Source organism: Buceros rhinoceros, unplaced genomic scaffold, assembly GCF_000710305.1.
Source record: "Buceros rhinoceros silvestris isolate BGI_N320 unplaced genomic scaffold, ASM71030v1 scaffold13005, whole genome shotgun sequence".
In the NCBI taxonomy this organism is placed as follows: domain Eukaryota; kingdom Metazoa; phylum Chordata; class Aves; order Bucerotiformes; family Bucerotidae; genus Buceros; species Buceros rhinoceros.
Window position 1 is genome coordinate 1 of NW_010414621.1, and position 5,885 is coordinate 5,885.

The following is a 5,885-nucleotide window of genomic DNA, read 5'->3' on the forward strand; positions in this document are numbered from 1 at the left end:
GGGGGGCGGGTTTGGGGGGAATGTTGAAGAGGGCTCCTTTTTGGTTTGTTTTACTTTCTAAGAGATTTTCTTGTGTATCAGGACATGCAGAAATAATAGTGCGATTTCTTTCTTGCCAGTGCTGCTTTTATACAAGAACGTCCTGCTGCTGTGGGAGGACACAGGATGCATATCTGAAAAGCTGCACATACATTTCTTGCCTGGGATGTATACTGAATTGTAGTTTATTGTAAAGGTTTTAACCAGCAAGGATGTTGGATTCAGGGAGGAAGTGGCTCTGCAGGGATGGAGCAGGGAGGAGGGAGTGAGAGCAGTCCCTTGCCCACAGCAGCTTGTACCAGCTCAGCTGTTAGGTCTTCATCGGAAGGATGCTCACAGTGGGAAATTGCTTTGCATATCATGGCAGATTAACTGGGGGTGACACAGGGCTTCCCTAAAACAGGATGGAAAAGAATATAGAGTTCCTCTGCAAGTTCCCTCTCCTCCCTGTGGCTCTCAGCTGACCCCAACCAAGCAGATGCTTTGCTTGGCAGTGAGTTTGTAGCTCAGGTAACCTAGGTCCACTGGGAGACTGAATGAATGCCTCTGGGTGCTCTGTCCCTTCTAAAAATTTTTTAAAAGTAGTGAGAAAGTCTCATTTTGGAAGCTTTGTTCTTCTTTCTCTTGTCCCTCATTATCCCAGTTGCCATGGATCCATATGACAAGGACTTGCATATAGTCTCATGTCCACCTGGATGTGAAACCATGGCAGCTGGCAAACTATGAGTCCAAGGGCTGATGCTGCTGAGCTGGAAGAAAATCTGATGTTTGGAAAATGTGGGAATGATCTTTCTTCTCTAGCATAGTTTGAATGATTCAGCCAGAACCTCAGGTTTTACAAATGTATTTTATTCTCAAAGGGAGATTCCAGTTAAGTTGTGGTAATTAACTTTATACCTATACAAGCTTTCAGCTGCTTAAGTTTATATCTCTTATGTGAAGAAGCTTGTTCTCTGTACTCAGCTTTCTGTGCAGCCTCTTCAGCATGCCCTGGGCTGGATTCTTCCTCCAGCTGTATTTTAATCTCCTTGAATTTCACATATGTGCACAGTTTTGTTCATATTCTGGCTCCTCAGTAACCAACAGGGTTCAGGTAGGGAAGCCGAGTTGGAAATGACATCTCCATTCAGTTCGTCACAGCACATCAGTACAGTACAGAGCCAATCCTGGGTTTAATCAAGTGGATTTGAACAAAAGGAGCTGCTTTTTTAGGTCCCACCTCTGCTCCGTCACCCATACCACTGCCACATCCCTCTCTGATCCATGCGTTGCATGGGTAGAGGTGACATGGAGAGAACCCTGGCCATGGGGGACTCCCTGGCCTCTTCCACAGGACTGCTTTCCAAAGCCCTCTCAGTCCCAAGTATTTGTAGCAGGAGCCAGAGGCCAGAACCCAAAAATTTTGAACACAAAAATTTTGAGATGAAAATGGGGCAAATACTGCTTTTAAACCCTTAGTGCTGTCCTGTACCCAGCCCTGGGAATTTGCCAAGCTTAACTGCTAAAGAGGTGCACTGGTGGTTTATTAGTCTCTGCAGTTCTTGTGGCCAACCAGGAATAACTCAGGTGTTTCATCACCTAGGTAGACTTCTTGTGGGATTCTTAAAAGGCATTTTGAAAGCAAATATGCTCTGAAAATCCCAAAGGCATCTGACACCTGGGTGCCCGTAAAATACAACTTCCGCATATCTTGCGTACATATTTGCAGGAAAGGTACGCAGAACTTCTATAGAGAACCTTAAAAAAAGTCGTATAAATGCATATTCACAATATTCTATCTCTAGAAATACTTTACAGGTCATACACCTGGGGTGCTCCGTAAAGGACCTGTGAGGAAATATTTAAACACATTTAAGAGCCACTGTCGTCGTAAGGAATCTGACACATTTTTTCAATTGCACTACAAGTGTATACCTGCATTTTTAGGCAAATACTGATTATTGCGGATCATTTCTTTTTTTAAAATCAAGTAATATTCTGAGGATGTGACCTATAAGATAGTGCATTTTATTTTAAATACTCTTAAAAATTAATTACAGATTTTTTTTCCTTTAGTATTTTCATTGCTTCTCAGCTAGTAATATCCTGTAGTTTGTTCTTGTTTTAGCAGTATAAATTTTAAATATATTTTAAATTCTTTTGTTTCCTCCCTTATTAACTTTCCCACATATTTCCTTAGGATACTGAAATTAAAATACTACATTAAGCAAAACTTTGCAATCACTTGCAACTAGAATTAAAGAATGCTTTTTCTTAATGAGTAGCTAAGTCAGTATGTCTGTACGTGCTTGTTCTCATGTGGTTCCATAATCCAAAGGTGAAGCAAACACAAGTTACACAAACGCCTGCTTGTCTGTCCTGACTTCTGCGAGAGTGGATTTTTAGCTGTTTATTTACCTAGAATGTTGTGCTTTGGCTCACCTTAACCCCTTGGTTTGGGTAAGTGTCTTAGCAAAGTAGTCCGGCAAAGCACAAATATTTTAACGCTGTTGGAGCAATTTGGAAAATTAGAGGATTGCCATCGATTAAGAGACATTAAAAAGTCCCTGCAGTTTCATTCAATTTTAATTGTCTACCTATATCTCAGTGGGAGTATTTCATAATGTGCCAGAATCTTGAGATATTCTTCTTACATTATGTTTGGCTCTTCACTGCCCTATATGCACTAACTTGAATTCTGAGCAAAAACTTTTTGTACATGGTTTCTGCAGCAGGTCGCTATAGCATCCTCTCCAAGTAGGTGGCAAGCTACTGAGTTGTACATAATGAGCTTTTCTTTTCTGGTCCATCAAGAACAGTGAATATAATCAAAGCCAGATGAATTTTAAGAGTTTCTGATTACTCACTGTCTGTTTGATCAGTTCTAAGCAGGGGGCTTCCTAGTAGCAGTTTCTTGAAATTTTAGAAAAACAAAATTAACCCCATCTATTTCCTGAACACTTGGATAATACCTTAAATACCTTTTATATTTTCCTAGTTTGAGCTAATAAAATAACATATTCTTTATTTGTGCTTGTATTAGGTAACAAATTTACGTGTAATTTATTCACAGACTAATGTAACCCATGTTCAGAATGTTTCTTTTGGTGCCATATGTATCTATGTGAATATTTCATTTTTGAGTGTACTGTTTTGGATAGTGTGAGGGAAAGTTAACTGAACTTCCTGTAATATACCAAATAACTCGTAAACGCCTTGAAGATCTGCAGTGAAACTAGGTTCTTGTTGGGTAGTAAGTACACGCTTGAGTGAAGGGTAGTACAGTGTGTTGGTTGGTCTTGAACTTGGGTCTGTCAGTAATATCTACAAGATGTTAAAGTGCACGGTATTAAGAGCTCTGCTAGGAATTTCTGTCAAGATAAAATAGTTGTGACAGGAGGATCATAAGATTTGTTGAACAAACGCTGCTCATGTTGATTGTGGTCCTGGTTTCTCTAGTGATAACAAAACCTGTACAGAATGATCCTTAACTTCTGCAGTTTTCACCTGCATCGTTTCTCTAACTATTAGAATGATGAGCTGTTGGTAAATCATGGGTGAACTATAATGAGTCTCTAGAATCTGAGGTATGATTGATCACAAGAAGAAAACCAGAAAGTATCCTTTTTCTTTTCCAGAAATCGAGGCCAAGGAAGCTTGTGACTGGCTGCGGGCTGCCGGGTTCCCACAGTATGCCCAGCTTTATGAAGGTAGGCTGAGCTTGCAAGTCGATCATCCCCTGGCAATTTTTGAACAATAAGATGTAATATTTACCAATAAACAAGGTTCAGGGGCACAGCCGAAGTGGGGCTCTGCTACCCACCGCACACATAGCTGTACCAAACCCAGGGAGACTCCAAAGCATTCTTGGAGTTTTACAACAGTTCTTACGCTCTGATGCAGAGTATCAGACAGAAGTTTGTTTTAAAGGGTGACATCCTTTTGTATATGTATGTTATTGTTCGGACTTTCACACAGACACACACACTTAAAATTACTTGCTTTGTAGTGAAATTATTATGCACTCTTATCTGTGTCTTCTTTTTTATAAAACAAACTCCAGCTGCTGCTTGTAAGAATGAGCATAGAAAGTCTATTATTTACAATGAATAACTGTTGGAAATTATAGCAAATGCTGAGCTGACCTTCTTGGAAAATGATCCTATTGAGCTTTGATTTGCAGCTGCATTGGCAGTATGAGATGATAAAAGTGCTTTCAAAAGCAGCACTTGGCGGAACTTCTCTTTGCCTTTTCAGAAATTAAATTTCCTTTTATTATTTATCTTCCTTCCCCCCTCTCCTTTCTTTTTTTTTTTTTTTTTTTTTTTTTTTTTTTTTTTTTTTTTTTTTTTTTTTTTTAATTGTGTGTATGCTAATGGAGATGCCAAGATTTTATTGGGATGCAGAGCTGGGACTATACTTCCAGTCTTTGTTAAAACTGGGGTCAAGACTCTCGGCTGGATATGTGAGCTTCGTGCTATGCTGAGCTGTAAATCCCCTAACAAATTACTTGCATTCAGAAAACCTGTCCTACCTGTGGTTACCATTGCTCTACCTAGAGACTCTAAACGTACAAAATTTCTGACGGAGGACCCTGTCGTGCCTAGCATCAAAAGGACCACAGAGGTGAGAGCAAGAGGTGAGAGTAAGGCCAGCCATACCCATTGACAGGACAGATGTCCTTATATGAAAACAATATACCATTGTCCTTTGCAAGCCCCCCTGGCAGCAGAAACAACAACAAAAGCAGCAGCAGCATAAATTAAGTATATAAAAAAAATGGACTTCTGCAGATGATCAACTTCTATGAAGTCACCTCTCTCACTTAAGTTCTCCTGTATGTTTCTTGTGAGCATTCTAAGATACCAAGTTTCTCAGGGGAAAAACTTAAATCAGCGCTCATGAAAAATACCAGTTGAATGTGCTCACCATCTTTACTTGCACCTCAGACTTAAAATAGTGAAGGGAAGACCTATGAATTCATTTGGTATAGTACAAAAGTTCTGAGAAGTCACCTATATGGAGTGTTCCCCCACAGTGCTCAGTTAAAAAAACGTTCATCAGTGAGCCTTTGTCATATGCTTTGCTAAAGCTGTAGTTTTCTGTAGAAAAGACAGAATTTCTTGCGTTTTGCAGAATGATATAATTTGTTTATTCCTGAGGCAAAATCAGGACAAGTAGTTCATTTGCGAGGTTATCTGTTGGAATGGAAAACACAGAATATTAACTACCTCTCCACATACTAACACCAGTCCTTTTCATCATTTCAGCCCATTCTTTCCCTGTCTCTGGAAATTAAAATATTCTGTACCCAATCACTTGGACCTGGAAAGTTGTCTGCAACTGCAGACATATATTTGTAGTTTGTCCTTGTATTATGAGTGCCCTGAACACCCAGTGGCTTTGGTGGGAGTTTCAGCTGTGCAAAGAATGCCAGATCAGGACTTGTATGACAGTCAGGAATCTGAGGAGGACAGTAAATAATATATATGTGGTTGCTGCTTCAGAGCTGTAGTAAATTTTCAGCTCTCTGCCAACTTCTTTTCCTCCCCCTCACTCTCCCAGTTGTTTACCCAAATAATCTCCTGTGGAAAGGAGGCAGTATGGGCTGCATGCAGCTTGGCTTGCTTTCATTTCAGGCCATATCTCATTAATGTTGTAACTGTGTCAAACTTTTAAATAGCTTGATTAACAGCCAAGGAGTTCCATTTTTTCATTCTTTTCCAGGGATTTGGGGGTTACTGACCTTTTTTCTTTAATGTGGGATACTAGTGCTTTGATAAAGATTGTATATTTATTTTAAGTAAAGCTAGCCTGAGTGAGTTCATGCTTCTGATGCTGGATAGGGAGCTTGCATTTGCCTCTTT

General features: G+C 39.8%; 1 protein-coding gene across 1 annotated transcript in view; it reads left to right on the top strand.

Annotated features, from left to right (window-relative positions):
* The first annotated feature begins 3,661 nt into the window (after window positions 1-3,661).
* The window catches only part of DLC1 (DLC1 Rho GTPase activating protein), a 24,828-nt gene continuing 22,604 nt past the window's right edge, over window positions 3,662-5,885 (top strand). Inside the window, exon 1 of the mRNA XM_010137152.1 lies at window positions 3,662-3,728. The gene's annotated coding sequence lies outside the window, so the exon portion shown is untranslated. The remainder of the gene's footprint in view (window positions 3,729-5,885) is intronic.